General features: G+C 41.1%; 1 pseudogene; it reads left to right on the forward strand.

Annotated features, from left to right (window-relative positions):
* Positions 1–534: 534 nt before the first annotated feature.
* LOC115020259 (thrombospondin-2-like) lies at positions 535–16,326 on the forward strand (annotated as a pseudogene).

The raw sequence follows: 16,326 nt of genomic DNA on the forward strand, positions 1-16,326 counted from the left end.
GCTACATAATAGGTAGTGAAAAAAACTGCTAAAACTCTAACTTCAATTCTAAGAAAGGTGTGATCAAACATGTAGTTCATTTAACTATTTATTTCATTATTTTCTAATGTGCCTCCATCTTGTCCTTTGAAATGTATATCAGCTCTGATCCATGTGTGGGATGAACTCTATCTAGAACATAATCATGCAACAATAGATGACAGAACAGTCCATTTCCTCTAAAAGTCAAGTAAAATTAAAATTGAACATTTGCTTTACCTCAACAGAGGTCTTTGTGATAATGTACCATTAGGTTTGCAGAATATTACGGTTAAGAGAGATACATTTGTCTGTGGCTTTTGCACCAGAACATCTGTCTCAAAGAGCGGAAACCAGAAAGTGAAGGGGTTAAGTAAATGATGGTGAGGCCAGGAAAGAAATGCTCTATTAGGGAAAATGGGGAAGTCAAAACCTTGCTCTCGTAGGTCTGTGGCAGAGATATTTGGGTTGAGGATCTAGGAATTGTCCACGTGGCACACACCAAAGACTGGCTATATGGGTCTGGCACTGGTGACTGTTTTCAAGCCCAGAGCACGTTCCAGGGTGGTTCATACAAGTTTGCCAGAGGATGACAGTGTGTGACACACTAAACCAGCATTTTCTGCTGATGCGAGTATTTTGCAATAAGCAAGCATTATGAAAGGATGAATAACCTCAAGCAAACTGGCTGCAATTAACTGAAAGGCGATCAAGAAAAGTTTAGGTTTTTAACAAAGGAAGTGTGCAAGGTGAGCGGTCTGGAACGAGTTCTTGGAGGTACGGATGTGGAGCTCTGCACCATGTTGTCAGTTTTCACCGCACAGAGACACACAGAAAACCGAGCTCAGATATGGAAGCTTCTTATTCAAATGCAGCTTAATAAGAGAACTGCTCTGGATGTTCTTCTTCAGTCACAGAGGCGTGAAAGACCAGCGTGTCCAATAGTGGGCTACTGTAACTATAGACACTATTCTACTCACTGACTTTCTGTACCAACTCCACTTCCTCCTCGCTCTTTCCTCTATGCCCGCTCATATCATCTGCTAATGTGAAAATAAATGAGCCCAGAGAAGTGGAGGAAGATAAAGTCAGAACCTGGTCGAAAACTATTATCTTTGTTAGAAAAGGAAAATAAGACATTCAGAAAACTTTTTTAAAGACATTGGGTTGATTGACCTTATGTTCTTACATTATAATGTTGATTTCTTCTTCTACAAATATTCTTGCCAAGAGTTATGTAGATGAGATTACAGATTCATACCACTTTCAAATATGTATGGTGTGAAGCTATGGCTCTAGTTTTGCCTATAGCTGAGCATAAATTGTAATCTTTGTATTTTTTGTAAGGATTAAAATAATCAGTGAGCTTCAGAGGTGCTGGTAGGTGGATTTTGTTACCTTTGTATTTGTAATATGAAAAATGTATGTAAATATAAACATTTGTTTCAAGTAAATTGAGATTATATAACTGCATACATGACATTTCTGAAATATTAAACAGTACTTTAATAATGCACTTCCATAAAGTTACCCCGCTAACATTGGCCACATTTTAAAAGAATGCTTAAAAGTGAAGCAGGTTTTTCTAGGCTTTAGACAGATCCCTCTTGAGCCACAGAAACATTATACAACTGTTTTCAAAGGCTTGATAATACTCTCTTTGAAATAGGTGGAGTGTCACTTTCAAAAAAGTACCACAACCATATGCTTAAACCACTGCTACCCAGTCTGGTGCATCAATGGAAACATGTTTGGTTTTTTTTAATCAAAAAGCAATAGTAGCTTTGACATCAGCATTCAGTGTCCCACTGGCTCCTTTAATAAGTGAACCTATGTTGTTGCTGAACAAAGTGACTAAGGGGCTGCCAAGGGCAAGTGTGCAGCAAAGAACTGGGTCTGTCATGTGAAATAAGTAAGTCATTTATTTCAGGGCATAAGTTCCTCAAGTCACTGGAAAGAAATCCATGGTCCTTCTCTCTGCCAACCTTGGGGGCGCACACTCATTGCTCCCAGAAAACAGAGGTGCCAGAAGCGTTGGGCAGCAGGCTGAAGTCCTGCAGCACAGGGGCTCCAAGCTGTCTGCAGGAACCCAGCTCTTTGATATTAGTCATGAGTTTGAGATGCTTCACTTCAGATGCTTTAAAGGACTGACATCAGAGAGTGGTGCAACAGTCAAGAACTAAGAGGTAGAGAGAATTTTCAAGTGGAAAAGAAGGAAAAGAGAAAGTTTTCCCATGCAGCAGTAATTACACGTTTGGACATTGGCTCAAATCTAGGCTCGCTCTTGAGGGAAAACCAAATGAAACTGCAGTTTTCACAGAAAGTATACAAGTATGATCCCGAAGCTCCCCCTCCTGTGAGATCTGAATGAATCCAGCAGACTGAAGGGAAAGAAAACATAGCACCGGCTACAGTGGGACATCATTGAGCAATTTGGACTACTTGATTTAGAGTCCCCGGTCTGCTATTAATTCTCACAATTACATTGCAAGATCCAAACCAGTGCAATATGTGCTGTGCTTGGCTTCACCCAAGCTTTGATAGTTGTCTTTGGGTGTTTGTTTTGCCATCACACAGCCTATAAAGCTCCTCATGATATCACTGAAGTTCAGTAGTTTGAGAACAAGTCAGGGATATAAATTCTTGAGGTAGGTGTAAAAGACAGATTCTCCATTAATTCATATGGTTTAATGCAAAACTCCACCACAAGGGATTTCACACATTGAAAGAGGAGGATATCTCTAGTGCCTGTGCTTCGGATCAGCTGTAAGGAAGAGACCATGAGCTTTCCAGGCTCCTCGTAACCCATCTGTAAGTTCATACTGGACTGGATACTCCACTTTTCTAAAAGGCTGTGAAGGTTTATGAAAACGGCGTGGTTTCTTATCACTCCAGGAACCACCAGATTTCTGCCATCCCCTCCGTTCCTCGCCCAAGCCAACCCTTTCTGTCATCTCTGGTGGGACACATTTACGTCACCATTTCAAACAGATGCATTTGTCAAATCAACACCACGCTGACCGACACATCTGTTTTGGGGAAACACAAAAAACATTGTAATCACTGCATTGTTGTGATCTTTTTTGCCGTCTACAGGAAGACGGGAAATTGCTCCGTTCCTAAACAGAGTTCATTGTGTTTTTCAATTCATCATATCCATCATCAACTATGTTTTCCATCACCCATGTTGCGCCTTAATTTGGTCTGGGCTGTGTTGCTTTTTGTCTTGATGTTCTTTTTTTGCCACCTCAGATGTTTGCCAATATTGTGAGCGAGAGCACAGAATTGTGGATGGGAGTCCTCCATCACGACAAACACATTATCGGCCAGGACGACAGACGATGTGGTGACAGATATGTGCGAGCGCTATGCGAGGAACTTAGCACCATGTTCCAGGAACTCAAAGGCCTGCGTTTTGTCGTCAGCAACTAATTGATGGCTTGCAAAAAGTGGTAAGTATTAAAAGGACATAGTGTAAATCATTGGGTTTGTGTTAGACAAGCTACTTCCTTTCACTGTGCTTTACATGCCAATTTCAGTGATGAATGGTGAAATTGGCAAAATCTGTTTGTGCGAGGGACAGAAAAACTTCAGAGAAAATTGACATTTTAGGAAAACAACAAATTATACAATCTCAGTGTGGTAGCCAGGATGGTAAGATGGGTTTGAATAGAGTTACTAGGTAAACCTACATTGGTTTGAAAAGAGTTGGACAGTAACAGTAAGTAGCTGCAGGACTGTTATAGAGTCGCCTGTGATAGCTGAACCCGTTTGACTCCTGCTATCTGTGGCAGCGGAGGTCAGCACAGATTTATGACATGTACATGTGGATATAGGAAGTGTTCCCTGGCAGCGAGGGGTCCAGTCTAATGTCTGGCGTGTTAAACAGCAATGTGGTTCCTCTGGGAGCTCCCAGCAATAAGAGAGTCTGGCATAAACTTGGGAGAAAAAAATCCCGGCTGGGATGAGAAGGGTCCTGAGGCCTTCCAGACCCAAGTGGGGTCTGAGATTCTAGTGTGGCACGCTGTGCCTCCTCTTTTCAATGGGAGGATGCACACACACAAACACACACACCACACACACACACAACACACACACAACCACAAACACACACAACACAACCACACACAACACACACACGCCCGCACACAACACTTTTGGCGAGTAGTTTATCATTTGACAGCTCCCAAGTGTTCAGGACTCCAGCACAGAGACCCTGGTCTCCCAATAGGTTAGAGATTACAATGTGCATAGCTAAGCAACACTTTTTCAATGGGATTCTTGATGAACATTGAGATATAAAGACATGCGTTTGCAACTTTGAGTAATAAAAAAAGCAATTTTTAAATGATATTTTCTTGTTGATACAATGGCGTAGCATTTTTGTGTAGATGTGCTTTTTTTGATTAAGTTTTCTCTAAGTCTCTTTTCCTCATTGAGCGAGTCTGGAAAGATGTTTCATAATGATATGAAGGTGTCCACCTCAAAATTAGACTAGAGGAGGGACAGATAGGGTCATTTGGCCGGTAATTATATAATATGGGTAGTTGTGTTCTCAGAGAGTAATGTTTGTGCTTTAAACTTGGACTGGTTTTCACAAAGTAATCTTACTTAAGTGGAGAAACAGTACTCTACGGAACATGATGCATATTCCTTTCCACCTGGTGAAAAGTAACCACAATGTGCTCTCTTAATAGAATCAGCGTGTCAGCAGGTGGAGGGCGATACGTCACATGCTTTATGGAATGTACACTTTATCATGAGTGTGCCCTAATCGTTTCTGACTGATCTCATTTTCTGACTGCAATATGTCTGTCGTTGTATGTTAAGACAGAGGAGAACACGGTCATGAAGGAGGCCCTTGGAGATGACTGGGTGAAGAAGGAGAAGAAGAGAAAAATGTGCTGGCAGGAGGGCGGCCTTGAGATAAGGAAGACTGGGGTGTGAGACAGTTGACTGCACCAGTGTTCCTGCCAGTAGTGCCAAGTCATATGGAAAATATGGACAGATTACTGTGAATATCATGACCCAATACATCGTATAATTCATTGATGGCAGGAGTCCAAGATCGTGTCACCAAATTAACATGCCCCCCAGTGGCTTGTGCCAAGCCCATCATTATCGACGGCGAGTGCTGCCCCGTGTGTTTGCGTAAGTAGTCGGAACCTCCTATAGCCGTTGCGCCCGCAATAAAACACAATTATAAGCACATGAAGTTGCAATAGCAAAGCGGGTATTTAGGTTATTGGTTCAATATGCCGTTTAAAAACAACATTCCACACGTATAAAGTTTAATACCACAGGACTCTGTCTGTCTCTGTGAGCGACCCACATATTTATAGGTCAAAATATAAGACACTCAGAGTGGCTACTGTGGTTTTTCAGATGAGCTCATGTGATAAACAGGCATAAAAATTAAAACAGTGCAGTCATGATCTTTGCTAGTACTTTTATTTTTGTTTTAACATTCAGGAGAGTGTTGTGCAAAAATTTAAGGAATATATACATTGACTTTATGCTTTTACTTCTTCAGCTCAAACCAGCGATGATGGCTGGTCCCTTGGTCAGAGTGGACAGAGTGCACACGTCACTGCGGGACAGGAACTCAACAGAGGGGCGGTCATGTGATGCAACAAGCAACCCCTGCACCGGGAGCTTCTATTCAGACCCGCAAGTGCAGCCTGAGCAGATGTGGACAGCCGTGGTGAGGATGTTTTTTAAAACTTCCTGTCACTCAGTTTTCTTTCAATAAATGGCATCCAGTAGTAACCCCCTTAGTGCTGTGAGATTATCGATCAAAGTATGCATCTGCATTGCCACAACTACATAATAATCTAAAAGAAATAGCAGTAAGATTGGGGAGGGAGGAACGTGATGGAAAGGGGAAAAATGAGTTAAAAATATGAGATCCCCAAAGTGCAAAAGACAGTTAACGCCTCCTAAATGTGTTGAAATTGGATGCAGTGAATCCCAGTGAAAGAGCTGGATTGCATGGTCGGGTTGCAGGTGTGGCCAGTCAAAGTGTAATTCCAAATAAATCACTGGTGAGAGGGTGCTCCACAGTGCAATGACTCCCACTACCGCCTGCCATGCCAAAAATATTGAATTGAATGAATTTGATCATTAGATGTCCACGACTATATAGAGGTGGGATGCAAAGCTGAAAAGAGTGTGTGTTGGTCAATTGTGGGATTAGCTTGTGTTATTACTTGCAGCTAACATTACACTGCATCTGTGTGAGTGACTGAATCAGTTAACCACTGGAAGGATAGTTTACCCAAAAAGACATAAATAATGGAGCAAGCATTAGAACATTTTGAAAAGTCAGCCATCGTCGCCAGAATCACATATGTTTACTTGTAGAAAATGTGCTGGCCATTTGCTTTGCTTTTGCAAACTTATACGTCTGTAACTATTGACTGAGTGGAAATCTAGAGGATAATACGTGAATGTGTCTGATTGATATGTTTGATTTTGATACCCAGTTCGCCAGGACGGAGGGTGGAGTTTGTGGTCGCAGTGGTCGTCTGCTCAGTGGACCTGTGGAGAAGGACAGATAACCAGGATACGACACTGCAACGCTCCTGTTCCACAACTGGGGGGTACAAGACTGCGAGGGGAAATGGGAGAGAGCTCAGCGTTGCATGCCAAGCCCTGTCCAAGTGAGTATTTCAGCCTGTTGACTCAAAAGCAGCATCTCTATTACAGCAGCATCCGGTGTGGAAGACCAGACTTTCTTGAGCCTCATGGCTCCCCAAGGCAACATTCCCATGTGATGTGGACTGGTTCCTTCTGTCATTCAGGAAACGTTGAGTCAATCAGCGCAATATGTTTTCTCTTGTAGTATTAAGTTCCAGGTGTCGACTCTCTGCTGCTTTGTCAACCTTTGCAACTTTAAATTTTGACTTACTTTATTTAGAAGAAAGAGTTTTGTGGATATTTGTGGAAATAAAATGCTTTACTTGAAAAATTCACTCCTTAACATCTATCTCCAAATCTTTAGTTGATGGGGTTGGGGTCCTTGGTCTCCATGGGCACGTTCAGCAACATGCAAGGGGAGTCAAAAGTCGGAACGCGTGTGTGCACACACCTCAACCTCAGTACAGCGGCAGAACTTATCGGGGAGGCTAACGACAGTGACGCTGTAACAAAAAACACTGTCATATTGGTGAAGACCAGTCACTTACTTAGCCATGCAAACTACAAGCTCTAGGGATGGCAATGTCTGTCAGTCCACAACTTCGGTCCAGACAGAAATATCTCAACAGCTATTGATAGATTGCATTTGTCAGACATTTAGGCTCCCAGAGGATGTATCCTTTGACTTTTACTCTAGTGACATGGTAGTTTGAGTGCAAAAGGAATGGCATTGCCATAGGCTTCGCTGTTCTTTGTGTTTAGCATGCTAACACAAGTTAAACTAACATGCTGTAAATGGTAAATATTATACCTGCTAAAACACAACATGTAGCTATTGTACATTTATTGCATGCTAACATTAGCTTTAAGCCCAAAGCACCGCTGCGCCTAAGTAGCTAGGCTAGTATGTCTGAAGACTGTTGGCCTGTACTTGAAGAAGATGCATTCCTCTTTAAAAATAAATATAATAAAAAAACCATTCTCACTTCTCCCGAAGAGACAGTAGCGGCTGGCACGCTTGTGGAAGAGATATGAAATTCATTGTAACATCAAAAACCAGCACAAATAAAAGTTGAAGATTTGGGAGAGACACCATACAGTATATGTTTTTAAATCAATATACCTTGTTTGTGCCCATTCTTGTCGTCTTGCAGATGGCTGTCTGTCTAATCCCTGCTTTGGGGAGTAGATTGCAACAGCTCCAGATGGATCCGGGAGTGCGGCCCCATGCCCTGCTGGTTTCCGTGGAAATGGTACCCCACTGTGAAGACATCAATGAGGTAAAACTTCCCTTTTTCTCATGTGCATGAAGCAGACTTATTCATGTAATTATTCTCTTCATTTTGCTAATACTTTTATTCCCTTTGCCAGTGTGACATGGTGTCTGACGTTTGCTACAAAGTGATGTGGATGCAGCGCTGCGTCAACACAGATCCAGGTTTCCACTGTCTGCCCTGTCCGATGCGTTACAAGGGCACCCAGCCTTTCGGTATGGGGTGGAGGCTGCCAAGAAGAATAAACAGGTGCGTTGAGTTGAGTTGCTCTCATTCATGCCAATAACAAATTATTGATTGGATGCAAAACAGGGTAGCATTTGAAGTGAGAACAAAAAGCAGTTATTAAGTACAATGTGGGGCCTTATATCCAGGCTAGGTTTCAAAAGCAGCTGTGGTGATTGTTGTATGCAGATCCAAATTATGAATGATTGGAAGCACCAGTTGGCTGATTTTTAAGCCTTATTCTTGCAGTGAGGGTGTTTATACAGCGTTAAGAGGGGAGCCACTCACCTTGACCAGTATCAGCAACAGAGAGGGAGGGAGGAGAGCTGGGCAACTTAACAACAAACATATGTTACACATCTCTGTTACTTTCATTAGAAGATCAGAGGCGTGAACTTGAACTGTATTTTTTAACTGTATATGTTGAACAGATCAGTGCTATTATTCAGGCAAATGATGTGAAGTTTTCTTGGACTTTGGCTCTTCCTGCTAGATCTTTAAAACAGCTCAGATTTCTACTCTGTCATACTGCTAAATTGTAGCGTATCCACAGGTAGTACTTGATTGGAACAACACTTTTCTGTTCCCTTGTGATCATTGAATTCACAGATTCTCTGGAAAACCTCCCTTGCATTAATCCCTTGTGGATATTTGGATACTCTTTGTCCTCTGCGCTGCTGTCTTGATATGATGCCCCAATTTGACAAATGTATATGGTAAAGGGGAATTGTCTCATAGCTTGCATTTCACAGTTTGTATCAAAGCCTGTCCTTGCTGTCACTCCTCTGCTCTATAGACTCATGGAGTGGCATCAGAGTGCAGTGATGTTCATCCTCTGGTAATGAGTGGCGAGCTGTGAACAGCTTGTGCTGCCAATATAAAGGGGCAACAGTGGTCTTAGTGGGATGTATGATGCATTAAGTGATATTTATATAATCAACTGTGCCCGCAGAAGAGCCACGCACTTTGGCTTTGTCCAAAATCTTCCTTAATCCGTCACTTTTGATTCGGAGTCGCCTCACTTTTGAGTGGTCTTCCAAAAGAGAAAGTTACCAAGTAGTACTGGTGACGTAAAGTACTCTTGACTTGAACTTGTCAGCAAAAAAACATTTAAAAACACTGATCATCTTTCTTTCTTTTTATGGAAGATCAATCCAGGGCCCTTGATGTGGATAAGGTCTATGGTAATCTCATAAAACAGTTCCATCCCCTGTTTCTTCTGTAGGGTGTGAACCAGAGAACCCATGCAAGGACAACCCACAACTGTCACAATATGCCGAATGCATTACATCAGCCACTTCAGTGACCCTATGTACAAGTGTGAGTGCAGACCGGTTACGCTTGGGATGGCTTCATTTTGGAAGAAGACTCGGACTTGGATGGCTGGCCCAATCAGAACCTTGTGTGTGGTGCCAAGCACACTATCACTGCAGAAGGGATATTTTATTGAACTCCATACTTATTTGATGAAGCCTTTTACTGCAGTGATTATAAACTAAAGTATCTGTAAAATGTCACTATATATTTCGGACAATGCCCCAGCCTTCCAACTCTGGGCAAGAAGACTTTGACAAAGACGCGTCAAGGAGATGCCTTGTGACAAGGATGACGACAATGATGGAATTATTGACGAGAGGGTTATGAGAGTTTTTAACACATTTTATTTCTATGATCTAAGATTCATGACTTTAAAGAATTCCGAACAGCTATGTAATATCGCCACAGGACAACATGCCCCCTCCTTTACAATCCTCGTCAGTTTGACTTTGACAAGATGAAGTTGGGACCGCGTGCTGAAACTGTCCCTATGAACACACACCCTTGCTCAATAGACACCGACCACAACGGAGAAGGGGACGCCTGCGCATAGACATTGATGGAGATGGTAAAAGATAAAATCAGTGCATCTAGGGAAGCTTATTGTAATTTCTAACCTAAATAGAAAGGAAGGGGAAAATGTCAAACTTACCATTTTTCCTCAGAAATTCTGAATGAGGTGACAACTGCCCCTATGTGTTACAACACTGAGCAGAAGGACACTGACATGGTGGAGTGGTTGACCAGTGTGACAACTGTCCATGTTGCACAAACCCTGACCAGGTACATTATCACATTGAATACAATGACACTTTACAGTAGTAGAGGAAGTGTTAACCTCTGTTCTGCATTTATCCAACAGGACTGACGTAGACAATGACCTGGTTGGAGACAGTGTGACAATAACCAGGACATCGATGAAGACGGCCATCAGAACAACCTGGACAACTGTCCCTATGTGGCCAACTCCAACCAGGTTGACCAGACAAGGATGGCAAAGGAGACGCATGTGACTATGATGATGATGGATGATGGTTATACCTGACGACAGGGACAACTGCAGGACTGACACCCAACACAGACCAGTGGACTCTGTGGTGAGGATGTAACTTGTTAAAGGGTTAAAAGGTTGCACCGTAGAGTGATCATTGCATGTGATTTTGATTCTGTGTGAATCCAGCTTTTGATGTTTTTGCACTGATATATGTTAATGCAGCAATGCGAGAAGTGGCAGCACAAAGGGTTTTGAAATGTTCTACCTTAACTACAATGAATTGTATTAACATTTGCCTTAGCCAATAACAGCTAACTTTAAAGGGGACAGTTCAGCCCAAAATTGCTCCTGTAGTGTTTTTATCAATCTACATTGTTAGATGTGAGTAACCGAGAGTGGTGAGGAAAATCGGGCGTTAGAGATTTTGCCTTCTTTCGAATAATTGGAACTTGACTTGGCTTGTGGTGCCCAAGAGATGGTGGGTGCACTTGTTTGTATATATACTGTACTGCAAATACTTGCTGCAGGCTTGAAAAGGTTTGATGCAGCTATATTTTCTTATTTTATTTGTTACTTTCTTGCAATATTACATAGTAAATGATGACATAAAGATACGTTGACACATTGAGATTGAAAGTGATGACAAAATAACCTCACCACAAGGTCCACTCAGTAGCCGTTGGAGCTTTGGCTGCACTCAGGACTTTGTACTCATTACTCAGTGATGTTCACATTTAGCTTCAGTATGCCTTCTACCAGATGTTTTCATAGTCGCAATTAGCTCCACTGCAGCAGGTGTGAAATATGGTGACTGTGGAAGAGGCAACGGCCCCGGTTGGCACGATTGATGTCATTCTGCATGACTTCAGCCAGGCTGTGAAGTTTTTTTCCTTCAGGTTTGCTTGTGTTAATCCACAGTGGCCAAATTAAGCAGGGTTACCTTGGAGTTTGTACAGCTGTCTGTAACGGAAACCAGACCTCGAAGGAGGAAGGCCTGGAAATGGTGCTTTCACAGCTCATCAGATAGTGTTTATTTGATAGGATCGTTTTAGCCCCATTTGCAACTAACACATCTGATGACAGAATCAGCTAGCTACTTCCACGCAGTGGCCTCATTATCACTGGTGTGTCCTTTCCACTGTAAGCTCCTGGCCTGTAATCTGGCTCCCAATAGCCTTCAAGCTTCAGATGGTTACAAGTATCAGTGGAAGTTGTCACAGCATGAAAAGATGGGCTGATTTGCCTTAGTAGTACTTGGCAAATGATTATAGCAGTTTCCTGCGAGGAATTGCTTTTTTCCCCATTAGTTTTAATATTAACTTGGAGGGAGATCCTCAGTACTCATAGCATTGGCATTTTTTGTTATGATACTCACATTACTGCCATAGAGATTTCCATCTGTGAAAAATCGGAAAAAATTATATATAAATCATGCATGTCTAATGTAAATAGGTCAAACTAATTTATTGATGTCTTTTTTTGAGCAGGCGTGGAAGAGGGGATGTCTGGCAAAGAGACTTTGACAACGACATATTCCAGTATATTATTGACGTGTGTCCGGAGAGAACAATGCCATCAGTTTCACAGATTCAGGAAGTTCCGATGGTCCACTTGGATCTAAGGGAACCACTCAAATCGATCCAACGGGTGGTCAGACACCAGGGCAAAGAGCTGGTTCAGACTGCCAACTCTGACCCAGCATTGCAGGTGGTGAGCGCCCACTATGTTTACCTCCAACAACCATTTCAGTGCTGCTCTTTAAAAGATTTGATACTCCATTTGACTGTACAGCTCAAAGATTGAGCGTTCATGCTTCTGTCACACAATCACAGGTTTTGATTGGTTCAATGCTGTGGACTTCAGTGGAACAATGTACGTGAACACGGACAAGAGATGATGATATGCAGGCTTGTGTTCGGCTACCAGTCGAGGGCCGTTTTTATGTCGTGATGTGGAGCAGATCACGCGACTTACTGGGAGGACAAGCCCTCCAAGGCTTCGGCATCTCTGGCGTTTCACTCAAGTCGTCAACCTCGACCACGGCACTGGTGAAAACCTCAGGACATGTTTGTGGCACAGGGCAAACCGTGGACAGGTGGGCTGCAGTCTTGATGCTTTTGGTTTGTTTTAAAGACTGAAGCAGTATCAATAGTTAAGTGTGTTAATGTTTTGCATAGGTGCGGACTCTGTGGCATGATCCCAAAAACATTGGTTGGAAGGATTACACAGCTTACAGGTGGATCTCCATCCACAGACCAAAGACGGGTTTATAAGGTGAGAAAAAAGTTTAACCAAAACAGAACACCTATTGTTTTTCTGTCTCAATGATAGACAACTTTGATTGCAGTACACAACTGAAATATAGGAGTGTTTAGTCTTTTATTTAATCACTCTTATCCCTTTATGCAGTATTCTGAGTTCATAGTACCGTACATTGGTACCATATAATCTCAACACATTCACAAATGTAGTCTGTTCTGTATTTTTGCAGGGTTGTGGTCTAGAGGTAAACAGATCATGGCTGATCAGGACCAGTTATGACAAGACGTTTGCGGAGGAAGGTTAGGCTGTTTGTCTTCTCACAAGAGCTGTGTTCTTTCTCCGACCTCAAGTATGAGTGCAGAGGTTAGTACAAAACACTTTGTTATTTGAAGTCCTAACCATACATTTTTTTATTTTTATAGAAATATGAGTTGTGTTTATGTGTGTGCATGAATTACATTAAATTTTCAAAAACCAAAAACTTTGAAAACCACCACATTCGACAGCTAACGCTAAAACATTGTCTACTAAATTCTCACACACCCTACGTTAATGCATACCTTACCTTATACCAAACGTTACATACACTTGAAAATAGATATTTTTTAACCACAACCTTAGCAGCTGATAATAGCGCAATATGTGAATTAGTTTTGATTTGTTTGTTTGCTGTTTTGAGCACAACAAAAAATAAAGAATTTAAATTGTAATTATTGCATTGAAGGATTCACACGTATATCCACATTTGTACATGTTTGGGAGCTTTTCACAAACTCAATAATATGTCGATACATACAGTACAAAGATCAGAAAGTGGAGAGAGAAAACCCTCTCCACCTTGTATCATGTGGGGGATTTAAAGTTTCAACATCTTTTTCAAACCTCAGATAAGCCGGAGTTGCCAACAGTGTCACAAGGTAATGAAAGGAGGGGGGTTAGTGTTGGTGTTGGCTGAAGCAAAAATTGGAATGGTCACGCTGTGTTTCTGTTGTCAGCTTGCCTACGTACAATGCCCCAGATGCATTGGAAAGAACTTGCGTGTTGGTCCAGGATCTTCTGTGGAAAATGAGCCTGCAGCCTTTTCACAATCACGCCACAGTGTATTTAAGACACGCTTCTTTTTCTTTCCCCACAAGTGCTCATGTTGTTCTGCACTCTGGCACTTGACTGTGTGAAACTGTTATGTGTCCTAGTTTTGATATAAATGTGGGGAATGGAAGCTTATTTTCTCAATCTTTCCACAGATAAACTGAATCAAGTCTGATAGAAAAAAAACATCAGAGGCAAAAAAGACAAGAATTCTTAAAGTAAACATCACGTCATCGCTAAATCCAAATGAGACTTCCATACTTCTCCATGATTTGCCTTAATCCATCCACTGGAGAGGAACATGGCCGATTTCAGTTGAAACAATCAATTATACATTTCTCAAGCTTGGAAAAAGAGAACTTGAGTGGATTGGACGAGTTATTTGGGGGAAAAAGCAGATTATCTAATTATAACTAGGTGTACCTATGCTACATTTTAAAGGGTTCATTGTACAACCACCTACATGCTGTTTATGCTTCCTACAGTTTCTTGTAACTGTAAGTGACTTGGTCGGTATCTTTAATACAGTCTGTTTGGTATTAAGAGGCTCAGTCATGGCTTAATCTACAGGTGTTTGACAAACATAAACTGTAACCAAAGCATAATCATTTAGCGTCTCAACTACATTCCTATTTATCTCATTCTTTTCATCCATGAATGTGTTTCTATTTATGGAGAATGATTTAAATAGCCATTTAGTAAATGCCAAAGATGTTATAAAGTCTGTATTATAATTCTTTTTTGTAATTATTTATGCTCTGCTGGTTTGTTTGTTGCCTTTTTTTGCATTTGAGTTTGTAAATAATATTTATTTGTTTACACTGACAAAAACGCATAATTGAATATCACAAAACGTCAAGATTAACACCTATAGTTCGCAAGATTTGTAGTATTGCCATGCATTTCCTTACTTGTTAGTTTTCTAATATTTTACATAAACTGTAGCGTAAAGCTTGGAGATGATAAACTTCAGTGCTTTCAGTAATCATCATACATAAACGCAGCATGTGTTTATGTATGTGACAGTTGCTGCAGAGGAATTCTGGTCTATGTGGTATGTTACAAAAAGCTACGGTTTATTTTGCTTGCTGTCCAGAACGGGGCCTCATGGTCCTCAAAGTGAGTGATATATCACGTGGTACACTTGGAACATGTTTTAGTGCTCATACTCTATATCATAGGAGCTTATAAATGCCATCACCAAACTTGGACTGAAAATTGGGCTACTGGCACTGTAGCAAGCCCCCTTTCGTATTCGATATTGAAACACTGTGGTAACACGTCACAAAGAAAAAGTAGATAAAGGTTCAAATATGTTTTAAAGGTAGTGAGATTAATAGATGTGCCTGTTTCCTGGTAAATCTAAGTACCAAGCACCAAGTGATATATCACATCAACAACTGAGAGTCATGAAGATCAATACAGTACAAATATTTTATACAAATTACTTTTTCATTCATATGTTATCACAAGTATCACTTATGGATGTTTTGAAGCTGTACAGTGTTGGTTTGAAATGGAATTCGATGAAGGTCTCTGAAAACAAGTGTGAATTGTGGCTGTATAGTGTGTCAAACATTGTGTGTCATGAGTCTGTATAGCAGCCGTGTTTTCCATGTTTGTTTTCCATCTTGTTCATTTTGTTGAGAGTTTGCAATGCACAAAATGTAAATGTTTTTTGTATTCTCGTGTGTTTTAGATTTAAATTTTACAAACAGTGTAAGATTGTTCTGTTCATAAATAAATCTCTTGTACACCCATTTTGTTGTTTTCATACATGAGGACAGTTATCCCATATTCGTACTACGAAATAATGCTGTTTAACCAACATTACACAAAAACTATGAAAGACTAGCGAAATAAATGTTAAGCAAAGGCTACAAAATCATAAAAAGACTTTAAGAATTGTTTTGCATTACTTTCTGATTCCCTATTTTGGTCTCAGCACCAAACTAATTGTTCCTACTGAAGATGTAAATCTTGTAGATTCATTCTTTTTATTTTCAAAAAAAATATATAATAACTCAGTAAACAGCTGGGCAACTGTTCGCAAATGTTACATAAAAGAAGTACATTTGTTTGGGACTATTTTCAGCGGGGTATGAAGTTATTATTATTAATATTATTTTATTTTTATTTCTTAACATTTTGCAATTTCTTTGCCATTTGCCATTGTTCCTTTGTCTTAAAAGGGCTTATGAACTCTTATTTCCCCCCAAAGAAACTGTCCATTTGCATTTCCTCTGGTCTGATTTGTAGATGGTGAGCAGGAGGACGAGACATCCTTCGACTTGTTTGAAATCACCCAAATCACTCGCAAGACTCTGGGGGCCAAACAGTTCAGGGGCCAAGACTTGGATGCTCCTGCTTTCCGCTTCATCCGCTTCGACCACCTGCCCCCAGTGAGCCCCCCCATACTTAAACAAATACTACGTCAGATCCAAAACAATGAGGGCTTTGTGTTTGTGGCAAGTATACGCCAGGACCGCGCCTCCAGGGGCACCCTGA

The sequence above is a fragment of the Cottoperca gobio genome, chromosome 15 (assembly GCF_900634415.1).
Source record: "Cottoperca gobio chromosome 15, fCotGob3.1, whole genome shotgun sequence".
Lineage (NCBI taxonomy): Eukaryota > Metazoa > Chordata > Actinopteri > Perciformes > Bovichtidae > Cottoperca > Cottoperca gobio.